This window comes from Taudactylus pleione, unplaced genomic scaffold (genome assembly GCF_031769625.1).
Source record: "Taudactylus pleione unplaced genomic scaffold, aTauple2 ptg000018l, whole genome shotgun sequence".
Lineage (NCBI taxonomy): Eukaryota > Metazoa > Chordata > Amphibia > Anura > Myobatrachidae > Taudactylus > Taudactylus pleione.
This window is the reverse complement of record NW_028284420.1, coordinates 6,708,354-6,721,008: the sequence shown is the minus strand read 5'-3', so window position 1 is coordinate 6,721,008 and position 12,655 is coordinate 6,708,354. Positions and strand designations below refer to the sequence as shown.

The window sequence follows — 12,655 nt, the reverse complement described above, 5'->3', positions numbered from 1 at the left end:
AAGAGCATTTTGTACATAAGTTAGTATGTCATGTTAATAGTCTGATGAGAAGGCAGCAGGTGAGATTACACCTGGCATTCAGAATACTGATTCTGCACACAGCCCATCATACTTGTGTTTAGTTAATTCAACTGCATAGCACATTCTCTCCAAATACACACTCCAAAACGAATCAAGATCAAATATATAACACAGGTTATTCAATTAACAAGTAAAGTGTCAAGGAAAGCAATTACTAGAGTCTGACTGCATTTTATTTTAGGAGCTCTCGAGGGAAATATTCAGAATTGCAGGCACAATGAAGAAAAGAGAGGGCACTTCGGAGCCAAAATATCCAAATCAGAGCAGCCACATGTCCTGCTGCATTATGGTATCTCTTTCTTCTGCATTGCTGGTCACTTTCTATTACTAGATTTCTGGTCTAGCATATTGCTACCACCACAACCTTCATTTGTGTGTTTGGATCCTCTGAAGGTCATTTATGAAAGTGCAATAATGCCTCCCCTTCCCCACATTTCTCCGTTTGCAAATGTGCCCACCTGTTAGTGGGTGGGGGGGGTTCTATTTTTGTGCACCTACTGTATAGTGAAATGTCCTTATATGCACCTTTAGATAAATAAAAAGTTACTGATAAATTTGCCTCTTTCAATATTGTTGCATTGATTGTGAGAGCATGAGAGGGTGGATGACCTATTATAGGTTCTCACTTTGATTAGAGGTAGGACCTCACACATATTTGCAAATGTATGCAAGCTCTGTGTCCCAATTCCCATATCTTCTCACATATAATCTTTTGTTAAAGATGTGGGAAGGCAAATGGATGCAGTTACTATATAATGCTCCAAGAGCTATATGATCTATAATTGGATATATATCCCCCTCCTTAGATTTAGCCTGGGGCACAAGGCAGCGGTGCTGCTTTATTTGCGCTAGCTATTGAACCGCTGGCTTGTCTACTGCGTGCACACCCTGGAGTTGGGGAACTAAATTAGGAGAATGAGAAGATAAAGTGGCATTATATGCCAATGACCTTCTTCTCTTTTTGTCAGATTATTCTACATATATGCCCACTTTACTTCAGTTAATGTCTCAATTTATACTTTTTCTGACCTCGAGACAAACTGGGAGAAGTCACATATCCTTATCCTGTCCGGATAATCCACTGATACCCCTCCCTTTCCATTGGGTAGATAAATTTAAATATTTAGGGATTTGGATAAATAACTCCTTGTCGGATTACGTTGCTTTAAATGTCCAACCACAGCTGATCTATAAATATATAAAGGCCAAAAAACCCATTTATGGAGCAAACTGCCTCTCACTCTTTCCGGTAGAGTAAATCTGGTTAAGATGATAGTCCAACCTAAACTTTATATTTTTTACCACTCACCAATTTATCTTTCAATATCATTATTCCGCAAGGTGGAGGGTCTGGTCTCTTCTCGGGACCGTCGTGCTCGAATTTGATATAATACTCTTACTAGAGCCAAAACGATTAAGGGCTTAGCGTTGCCTCATTTTTGTTTTTATTACTATGTTGCCCAATTATCGCATTTGCGGCTCTGGTTATAGGATACCTCTGTAGCTGCTCTTCATACGCTACTAGTGGCTCAGGCCTCACCTGGACACTCACCTTTACAGGCCTTACTTGCAGGCTGGGAATACCGGTTGGGTCCCCAGTTGCTTTCTCAGGCTGTTAAAATTTGGGTGTCTGTTTATAAACTTTTAGGGTTTAAAGATATTGACCCTGACACTCCTTAATGGACTGCCAAGTCACTGTCAGAGCTTTCCTCTCTTCAGGCTAGAGTGTTTTGGGGTGGTAGAGGCATTACCACACTGGGGCATATATATGAGGGTAATGTGTTGAAAACTTTTCTCAGCTACGTAATGAGTACTTGCTTCCTTACAAAATATTTTACAGTTATTTACAACTTAGACACGCTTTAACAGCTCAATTTTCTGGGACTTGCTTAATATACAGGACTCAACACTAAAATTACTTTTGTCATCTTTTAGTTCTAAAAGAACTCTCTCTTCTGTTTACTCATATATAATGGCAGCTCATCACTCTTCTAATCTACCATGCCTTAAAACACCGGCAGCTGAGTCTTGGTTTCTTGTTTCATTTCTCCGTCCTGCCCATCTCCAACCATATTATATGGACCAGATGTACTAAGCTCTGGAAAGTGCTCTGGATTAACCTCGCAGACCCTCCCAAGCTGCAGCATGATATATATACTGCATGATTTGGGGGATGCAGCGGGGTCGGGGCTGGTTACCGCTCCCAGAAACGGAGGCGTGTCGCCCCATGTTCCAGGAGGGACTAAGACAGGGTCTGCATCGATGGACACAGATTCCTGGCCTATTACATGACCACCACCCAGTCAGGCTGCGGGAAGCTTCAGCTGCTGCAGCCTGACCAAAGGAGCGACCATTGCGACCATTAGTCGCAATGGTGATCCCAGCCTGCGATGTTGGTCACAGTGCTGGCATCGCTAATGAAGCAAGGAGGTGTCTGACACCTCCTTCTGCATTTGCATCAGAGATGGACAGCATTGCACAGCCGCTTGTGTGTTGCTCTGCAAATCCATCCATCTCTGAATCAGGCCCTTTATTTGTATCATCCTCTCAATGTTCAGCACTAAGGATCCTATTCATCAAACGATAAATGGCCAGGTAGCCATACGGAAATGCTAGTTTCCGCAAATTTAGATTCCCGGGCCATTCATCATCAGTGGTCCTGCTATTCAGCAAACTCTGAAAACTGACAGTTTTGGAGTTTGCTTGTGAGAACAAGCACCATCCTAAGATGGCGCTTGTTCTCGGATCCCTGTTCCTTCCTAGGGGAAGGAGTTCCGGGGATGTAAAGAGGGATCTGAGCAGATCTCTCCGCCGCTTTTTCACTACCTCCCCGGCGGCTTTGCACATTTGTGACCTTGGGAAGAGGAACGGGGGAGAGGTAAGTAACACAGCTACTTCTGTAGCTGTGCTACTAACCACGGGGACACCTGCTTTTTAGAGCAGCTGTCCCTGCAACGGAGCAATGATGAATTGCTCCAGTGTAAAGTATCCCCTGCTGTGAGTTGGATACTTTATTATCTCTCGCAGCGAGATGAATACTTAATCATCGGATGGCATACGGCCTTCGATGATGAATAGGCCCCATAATAACATGTTGAACAATAAAATTGTTTACTTCACACTGGAATATAGATCTTTCCCCAAAACATGGCATTTAATACACTAATGGTTTTCCATGTGGTTTCAGCCTATTGGAGAAGATGTGAACTGCTGTAATACACCTATAGGCCTGACAACTGAATACTAACTTTTTGATTGGCCTAGCAATGATAGATTGCGCTGGATCTGTTAAAAACGCCAGTTGTTACTATAGTTTTGATCATTTTGAAAATTTTCTGTAATATAAGTAATCACATCTTTTACTGTGATTTAAGAGAGTTTGATGTATTCCATATTTTGTGTTTGTTTGTATTCCTGGTTTTGTTGATGGTGAATCGTCACCTGGTATCCTGTAATAATAATATCTTTGTATGTGTTATTGCTTCTGGAATAGCATAACTTGGAATTAATTAATTTGACATGAACTCTGTAGCTAGCGGCAATGATAAAACTCCACTCTCCACTCCCAGCTCTAATAATGTACATGATTAATGACCCCTGCTATTATAACTTGCTCTTCTATATCTACTACCCTGCTTAGTTTTATTGTGCTCCAGATAAAGCAAACTTTATTTGTTATTGGTTAGCCATTTAGGCAATATTATAGAGCCCTCAAAATCTATCTTTAGAAAGTAGAAAGGAACCATTGAATCAATGTTATAGAGCTCCACTGTATTGAAATCTGGTCAGTTTTATTAGATAGTTTGTAATACACGACTTAGTAAAAATAAACAGGCATTTTATAGAGGGAAAATGTATCTAATTTATCTAATGTAATTTGTACGTGGGGCAGGTTATATAATTGTTTTTGGTGTGAAAAATTGGACAATCCACTTAATGTTTAATTGGACAACTATACCTATAATGTCATTTAAATATGATATTTCTAGTATAAAAAAAATTTCTTAGCAACAACGCTATCAGAATTATAAGCAGCGCTGTCCCTACCATTACGCCGGGTACACGGCTGAGTCGGACGCTACACTGAAGAGGGCATTGCCGTGCCGCAGCCCAACATACTCAGTGACAGTGAGTCACCACTATCACCCCCTCTTTCCTCCTCTCTCCCTTTTTCCCCAATTTTATTCTCTCTCTCTTTCTCTTTTCACTATTCTACCCTCTCTCTCTCCACTATTCCTCCCTCTCTTCCCCCCATTCCTCCCTATTCATTCTCTCTCTCTCCCTCCTCTCTCCCTTTTTCATCTCTCTCTCTCTACTATTCCTCTCTTTCTCTCTGTATTCCTCCTCTCTCCCCCCCATTCGTCCCTCTCTTTCTCTCTCTCTCTCTTCACTATTCCTCCTCTTTTTCTCTTGTTTCTCCCTATTCCCAAACTCTCTCCCAGCTCCCCCTATTTCTAAAATCTCTCTCCTGAATTCCCATATTTCTACTATGTCTCTCCCGGCTCCCCCTATTTCTCCAATGTCTCTCCCGGCTCCCCCTATTTCTCCAATGTCTCTCCCAGTTCCCCCTATTTGTCCATTGTCTCTCCTGGCTCCCCTCCTCTCTCTCCCCCTTTTCCCCTATATGTTCTCTCTCTGTCTCCCAGCTCTCCTATTTCCTTCTCTCTCTCTCCCAGCTCCCCCTATTTCTCCTATGTTTCTCCCGGCTCCCCCCTTATCTCTCTCTATCTCGCGTCATTTAGCCCTGGCCCCCTCGCTCACCCCACGATTCCCGGAAATTTGCATGATGAGGGGCAGGCCTAATGACATAGAAACCCGGACCTGCCCCCTAAATTGGCCTGTTGTGTCTGCTGTCTGTGCATCTCCTGGGGAGCAGATAAGAAATGTTGGCAGTATGACGTAAATAAAGGAAAAGATATTTTTTTATTTTTACCCATCTCTGTTTTCTGTGTTTCTCATCAAAATTGAGTCTTGTCTCCCACCTCCATCCATTTCAGTTGGCACAGAGGCATACTTGACAACAGTATTTTCGAGTTTTAGAAGACTCTGTATGTTTGTCAAGTTGTCTGTAATAAATGGTTTTACACTATAGAACCTTTTTTTTACAACGCTGATGGTGCCATTTGGCTGCTTCAGTCACAATTCTTCTTTGGCTTTTTCTGTGAGTGCCATGTACTCAGATTCGGTGGTAGAAAAGGCAACAGTAGGCTTTTTCTGGCTAGCCAAGCAGACAGCTGCTTCTGTCAATGCAAACAGGTATCCGGTGTAGGAACGCTTATCGTTATCATCTGATCCCTAGTCGGCATCACAGAAGGCTTGTAACTCCAAACTTTCAGTCTTTGTGAACTGTAGCTTTAAATAGCTTGTACTGTCTAAGTATCTTTGCATTGAGAAGGGGGCTGCTGGGAGTCGAGGGGGCTGCTGGGAGATGTAGTTCTCCCTGCAGCTGCCCCCGGGGGGCTCACACACACACAGGGATCACACAGACACTCGCACACACACAATCACTCACACACACTCACTCATACATACTTACACACACACTCACACAATATACTTACACACAGAGCCGTAGCTAGACTTTTTGGTGCCCTGTGCCAGAAAGAGCATTGGCGCCCCCCTCATTTTTCAAAGGGACATAATGCACCCAAAAAAGGGCCATGGCTTCATGTGGAAGGGCCAGGGAAGAGATAGGGGAGACCAGGCGATGCTGGGGATGAAATAAGAGGAAGCTACAAGCAAGAATGATAATAAACAGAAATTTGACAGGCCCAAACAGCGCCCCCTGACCTGTGGTGCCCTGTGCGATGGCACCGGTCACACTACCCTAGCTACGGCCCTGCTTACACACACACCACTACTGCAGTAGACTCGGTCCCGGCGCTGGAGAAGACACTGCTTCGAAAAGAGATGAATAATTACTGACTAATTAAGCTGATTAGAAGCTTCCAAATGCTTAATTAGTCATAGGGGGGGGTCGCAGAAGGCTCAAGTTAATTTTTGACCTTTTATCCTAAAAATATGGATTTTAAGAAAAATTGTACGTGCTCTGGAGGTCCGCTAAAAAAAAGCCTCCAGGCGCTCAAAAAATGAAAAACCCTGCACCTCATTGAATAGCAAAAATCCCGCAGGTGTGGGATTTTTGCTATTCTCACTCCTAATTGAATACCTCCCATGGCTTTTGTTATCTTTGTACTCTTGTCAATTGGTGTGCTGACTGGCCTGGCGTTTGCCTTTCCAAATTTAATGAGCATTGCCTTAATTTATTCTTGTTGGTCAATGATAACAGTCCCTGCATTCAAATTTTGCCCAATCTTCAGACCCAATAGTTGATGCACCGGCTCAAGGCCTTTTAGACTGAACTTGTCACGCAGCAAAATTTAACTTTGACTATCTGGCTTTCTTCGCCTGCAAGCAACAGATCATTTAAGTACACCACTATGATGAACAAGCTTTTCTATTTACATTTGTACTTCAAATAGTGATCAGATGTATGGGTCACTCTATTTATGATGTTAATTATCGGGGTCTGAACGGACCTGATAATTAACATTCTAACTGGATGCGAGCGCCGGAGCAATTCGTCATTGCTCCGACGCAAAGACAGCTGATCCGAAAATCAGCTGTTTCCCCGAAGTGTTTCGCTGCTCCTTTCGGAGCAGTGAGACAAGTGCGCATGTGTGACCTACAGGTCACGCTTGTGCACAAGAGCCCCGACATACGGCGGAAGGAGCCGGACAGAGGCAGTGGAATCCAAAAGGATCCCTCTTCGCAACCTGGGACTCCTTCCCATAGGATGGGGTTGCGATGGAGCTGGAGGATGCACAGACAAGCTGTATTAGGGTTAGGCCAGTGGTTCCCAAACTGTGCACCCTTCATCAGTGAAGCCACATACCCTTACTTACCAATACTTTACTAAAGCTTTTTGGGAGATTATGGAGAGAAGGCGCTGGTTTGGGAGCATGTTGCACAGTGAATTGTGTCATTGCAGCTCCATCCCTTGCAGCTCAATGGTGGAACTTGTGTCATCACGCAGCGGGGCCACAATGAGGTAATACACTGCTAATCACATCATCAAGCCCACAGTGACACTCTGCAACTCTCTATGTTATTACCATGTGTCGGGCTGCTAGTAAAGTTCAGGGCTGTAAAGAGTATAGCCGTGCCAGGCTTCCTTACAAATTAAAAAAATAAATAAAACAGCATATGTGGCCTGCTCCACAGGGAGGTGCCATTGTGCTCTTCAGCCAGGGGCAGATCCAGGGGGGAGGGGCACGATTAGTAGAATCACTCTCCCCCTCCCATCAGGTACAGGCAGAGGAGCAGCAGCAGGCTCCCTGGCCTGGACTCAGTCACTGCACCCCAACACACAGCAGTGTGTGATGGGCGCTGCTCCCACTGCCAGCAACCATCTCTCTGACAGCTGGCCCCAGTTCTGTCCCCAACCCATGCGGCCTGCCCTGATGGCCATTAATAAAAATCCCACAGACAAAGCCTATCAGCACAGCCTGTCCATCCACCACTGTGCCTCCCCCTTCTTTGCCTGACTCTGTTCATAACATCCCACATTACATGAGTCTCTCAACACACAGTACTTGTGGTGAGCAGCAATGGGGCTAGTGGGAAGGGGGTGTCCAATTCAGCAGCACAAGCTCCCCACACTTAAAATAACCGAGTCTTCTTTAAAATGACAAGTGGCATCTGTATAAATAACAAGTAATAATAAAGAAAATGATAATGATAATAATAATATTATAAATTATATTAAATATATAACTATTAAGGTGCGTACACACCAGACGACATTGTAATCGTCCAATCGTTCTTCATCCTGTGCAGTGGATAATGTGCCCACACTAACGTCATTCAGTGCAGGTACCCTCCCTCAATCCCGAACATGCACAATCTGACGTTATCGGCAGATTAACCTGCATGTTCAGGCGATGATTGATGTAATAAACAACCAGCGGGAGCGCGCATCGCTGGTCATTTTCGATATTTTACTGGACGATTTATGAACGATTAACAAGTGATTGAACGATAACGATGTCGTAATCGTTCAATTGCTCATTTTAATCATCTAGTGTGTACGCACCTTTAGTTTTACCAGATTATCACAAGTTATTTCATGTTATCGTGACCCATTCAAGCTACTTTAAACTTGGAATCTTAACATATGATCCCTGAAATAACTATTCTGAACAGACTGAGTTTAGAACACATTCAAGTATTTTTAGAATAGGTGATGTAATTTGAGGCAGAAGGACTCCAGACCATGTTTAAGAAGCTCAGTACTAAAACATTGGTGTTAAAAACCTGTGCTCAGACAGTGATTTATCTTTGAAACCTAGAGCTGCTGGTTTCTGTGGTGAAAAACAGAGGAACTTGCACTGCAGTAGAGCGAAGAGGAGGAGGAGGGATCTGTAACTCATTCAGAATATCTAGGGCAGGTACTGTATGCAGGCTGAAAGATGATGAGTCAGCTGAAGCGCCAAGGTGTTGAGGGACAGAATGATTTATAGGAAGCTGCAAAACAACCCACATGACCACCCGTCCAGGACAGGAGCTCAGGGGATTATAAAAGCCATTTCATTTCTGCAAGAGGAATTTAGTTCCACTGAAACTGGGTTATCATCAGTGTTATGGGACTAGTACGACTAGAAATATCAATTTAGATTTTAATTTACCCACCTGCATTATGGTATTTTCCACAGAAGTCTACTTGGCTGATATATTACTGCGTAAATCTTTATCATACCATATATAGCTTGAATCTTATAACTAAAGCAGTACTCATATTGTTTATGTCGCCATTATATCACAATCAACTTACTATGCTGTAAAATATTATAAATGACAAATAACTTAAAATAAGGATTTGAAAACGCTCCCCAAATTGGTTCCCAGGACATTGTTATCTTGTGCTTCAATTTGCACAATTGCACCTTAATTTCCTCTGGGATGAATAAGAGGAGCATGATGGCCATAATTTTGGAGAAGCAGTAGCTTGCACAGACAGGAGTGGGGTGGAGGGAGAGCACTCCTGCTGAAGTAGTCACAGCAGTGTGCCTCATTTAGCAGAGCAGTGCAGAACCACATATCATTTTGCAGAGTAAGTGTATTCTAATGTGCAGTCCTTGCTGTCTTATTCCCCCTCCACAAAGCATATGAATTCTGCACCATTTAATTGACAGTCTTTTAATAAGAAAAAAACAGTTTCCATGCTTATGAAATAAATAACCAGTGCTAGACAGCCTCAGCTGGTGTCCACTATTACAGAACATGGGATCAGGGGAATTTTAAGAGATGAGGGTGCTTTTGTGCAGCAAGCATCTTCATTATTCCCTTGACATTAGTTCCTTGACAACTTTGCTTCCTGGCTCCCTCACTTTCTCTCCTCAGACCTTCCCTCCATTATCCTAGGTGACTTCAATATTCCAATTGATATCCCCACAGAATCCTCTGCCTCCAAACTCCTCTCCCTCACATCGTCACTTGGTCTCTCCCAATGGACCTCCTCACCCTCCCATGTGAGTGGCCATGTGCTTGATCTGGTCTTCACACACCGTTGTGATATTTCTGACCACCTCAATTCCCCATTCCCTCTTTCTGACCATCACCTTCTCTCTTTTAACCTGTCCCTCTCTCCTTCCCCTCCTCTACCTCCAAAAGCCTCCATTACTAAGCGTAACATTGACACTATCGACACAGGTTCCTTTTCTTCCCTGCTTGACTCACTTCTCTCCCCTATCCTCTCTCTCTCCTGCCCTGAACAAGCCACCTCCCTATACAATGCCTCCCTTACTTCTGCTCTGGACTCTGTTGCCCCAGCGATCACTATTCACACTCGCAGATCTACTCCTCAACCCTGGCATTCCAAATGCACCAGATACCTGCAAAAGTGTTCTCGAACTGCCGAGCGACAGTGGAGAAGATCACGCTCTAAGGCAGATTTTCTCCATTTCAAATTTATGCTCTCATCCTATAGTGCTGCGCTCTCCCTCTCTAAACAGTCATACTTTAAGAACCTCATCTCCTCTCAGTCCTCTAATCCCCAGCGTCTCTTCACTACTTTCAACTCCCTCCTTCACCCACCCCCTCCTCGTCTCCCCTCCTTGCTCACTGCCCTTGACTTTGCTACCTACTTTACATCTAAAATTGATTCCATACGTCAGGACATCATATCCAATCAGTCCCCCAGCTCTCCACCTCCTCCTTTCCCTAGTCACCCCTCCCCATCAACTTTACCAACTCTAACATCCTTCTCCCCTGTATCTGGAGAGGAAGTCATGGCCCTCATCCGGTCCTCCCCCCCTTCCACCTCCCCCCTTGATCCCATCCCCTCCCGCCTCCTCCGCTTCCTCTCTCTCTCAGCCTGCTCCCATCTTGCCCACCTCATTAACCTCTCCCTCTCATCAGGCACTGTTCCTTCTGCATTCAAACATGCCCTTGTCTCCCCCATTCTTAAAAAACCTACCCTTGATCCTAACCTTCTTTCTAACTACCGTCCCATCTCTCTCCTCCCCTTTGCCTCCAAACTCCTTGAGCGGATTGTCTAAAACCGCCTTACCACTTTTCTTTCCTCCCACTCCCTCCTTGACCCTTTTCAGTCTGGCTTCCGTTCTCTCCACTCCACTGAAACTGCCCTCACAAAAGTCAGCAATGACCTCCTTGCTGCCAAATCCCAAGGCCACTACTCTCTTCTCATTCTCCTTGATCTCTCTGCTGCTTTTGACACTGTGGACCACCCTCTCCTGCTAAATATCCTTCACTCCCTTGGTCTACGTGAAACTGCCCTCTCCTGGCTGTCATCCTACCTCTCTGACCGATCTTTTTCAGTTTCCTCTCACGACTCCTCTTCCCCTCCACAGCCTCTTACAGTAGGTGTTCCCCAAGGTTCTGTTCTTGGTCCTCTCCTATTCTCCCTCTATACTTCCTCTCTAGGTGAACTCATCAGCTCTTTTGACCTCCATTATCATCTCTATGCTGATGATACTCAAATCTACCTTTCCTCCCCTGATCTCTCCCCCTCTCTTCTGACTCGTATCTCCAACTGTCTCTCTGCTGTCTCTTCCTGGATGTCCCAGCGATTTCTTAAACTTAATATGTCTAAGACAGAGCTAATCATCTTCCCACCCTCCCACATCACCTCACTTCCCACTATTTCTTTATCAATTGATGGAATAACTATCTCATCTAGTCCCAAGGTGCGCTGTCTTGGAGTTATCCTGGACTCATCCCTCTCCTTCAAACCACATATCCAGAACCTTTCACAGTCCTGTCGTTTCCATCTCAAAAATATTTCTAAGATCAGACCCTATCTCACCCAGGATGCTACTAAAACCCTCATACACTCATTGGTCATCTCCAGATTGGACTATTGTAACCTCCTCCTATCTGGCCTCCCCAAATCCCATCTCTCTCCTCTCCAGTCTGTCCTCAATGCTGCTGCATGGCTTATCTTCCTCTCCAAACATTCTGCATCTGCCTCCCCTCTCCTACAAGCCCTACACTGGCTCCCCTTCCCTTTCAGAGTCCAATTTAAGGTTCTCACACTCGCTCACAAAGCCCTCACCCAATCTTCTCCCATATACATCTCTGATCTCATCTCCCTTCACGCTCCTCTCCGCCCTCTTCGCTCAACTAATGCACGCCGCCTTTCATGCCAGTTGATTACTTCCTCCCACTCCCGCCTCCAAGATTTTGCCCGCACTGCTCCCCACCTCTGGAACTCTCTCCCACTCTGCATCAGACTCTCCACCTGTTTGCAATCCTTCAAACGGGCTCTCAAGACCCACTACTTCATCAAAGCCTTCCAGCTATCATTCTAACTCCTTGCTACATGCTCATTCGTCCCCATCTACCCCATCTGTGTCAACCCAGTTTGTCTTCCCCCACCTTTTTAGAATGTAAGCTCTCATGAGCAGGGCCATCTACCCTCTTGTGCTTCTCCTTACTATAGTGTCATTTACTTCTTACTCACCACTAGGGCACCTAACACTTGCTTGCTTATGCTCTGTTGCTTATCTGGGTGATATGGTCACTAATGTAGCAATATATATTATCCATGTCCTGTATTGTATTGTTCTGTAAGTCACTTGTATACAATTTGTTTTTGTACTTTGTAAGGCGCTGCGGAACACTTGTGGCGCCATATAAATAAATGCTAATAATAATAATTATAATAATTATGCAATGGGATCCCCTCATACCTGCGCCAGCGATAAATGTGTCTGTGCTCCCCCTGTTACACTAGTCTCTGCGGTGTGGCCATCATCCCGGTGATGAGGAGAGTAACACTTAGGGAACACCAGCACCAGTCTGGCCAATACTTGGCTGGTGCCTCTGTGGGGTAAGCTATCTGGAAATAAAATTATAATGGGCAACTATCCAGATTGGGGCCCCAAATGTGGCAACTTTGCCATTCCAGTTTTCTCACTATAGTGGACAGGGGTGCCTAAAACCCTTGCAAACTGTACTAACAGACACATAGAGAATATTAAAATTAGACTTCCCAAAACCCTTGTTCTCACCTTTACAATACTGTATATATATATATATATATATATATATA

At 44.4% G+C, this 12,655-nt stretch overlaps 1 protein-coding gene across 1 annotated transcript in view; it reads right to left on the bottom strand.

Annotated features, from left to right (window-relative positions):
• Positions 1–12,655, bottom strand: part of KCNH4 (potassium voltage-gated channel subfamily H member 4) — a 198,530-nt gene that overhangs the window by 95,266 nt on the left and 90,609 nt on the right. The window lies entirely within an intron of this gene.